Source organism: Octopus bimaculoides, chromosome 27 (genome assembly GCF_001194135.2).
Source record: "Octopus bimaculoides isolate UCB-OBI-ISO-001 chromosome 27, ASM119413v2, whole genome shotgun sequence".
NCBI lineage: Eukaryota > Metazoa > Mollusca > Cephalopoda > Octopoda > Octopodidae > Octopus > Octopus bimaculoides.
Genome location: NC_069007.1, coordinates 16,429,113 through 16,429,726, shown reverse-complemented (window position 1 = coordinate 16,429,726; position 614 = coordinate 16,429,113). Strand labels below are relative to the sequence as shown.

The 614-nt window shown below is 33.6% G+C and overlaps 1 protein-coding gene across 1 annotated transcript in view; it reads left to right on the top strand.

Annotated features, from left to right (window-relative positions):
- LOC106883444 (4'-phosphopantetheine phosphatase) overlaps positions 1 to 614 on the top strand; it is an 18,639-nt gene that overhangs the window by 2,743 nt on the left and 15,282 nt on the right. The window lies entirely within an intron of this gene.

Here is a 614-nt window from a genome sequence, read left to right as displayed (position 1 = left end):
ATATATATATATTAATGATAACTAAGTTATTTTACTAAATTCTTTGTTATATTTAAAATTAATTGAAAGAAACACAGAGCATCTAAAAAAAAAAATATGGTAATGAAAGGGATAAAGGGAATTGAGGGAGTACATTTCATTGAACAAATCCAATCTCAAAACTTTGGTTGGCCAGGGGCTATAGTAGAAGTCATTTACCCAAGATACCATACAGTGGGACTGAACCTGGAACCATGTGGTTGGGAAGCAAGCTTCTTACCACACAACCACATCTGTGCTGATACAGTTCTCCATATATTAAATATATCTTATCAAATATTCTGCATTTTCTTGATGTAATGTTTTCAAGGTCAATGGTTGTTGTATGTTGAATTATCAAATATAGAGTCATTGCTTTCACTACCTGTTGAGTCATTGTGCACTAACGATGATTAAATATCTTTGTTTAGAACAATTAAGATTACACAAACTAAGTTCATATTTGTGTGTGTGTGTGTGTGTGTGTGTGTGTATCTGTCTATACATGTATAGCAGCTATGTATATGTATGTATGTACATATCTATCTGTCTGCTTGCCTACCTACCTACCTACCTACCTACCTACCTGCCTGCCT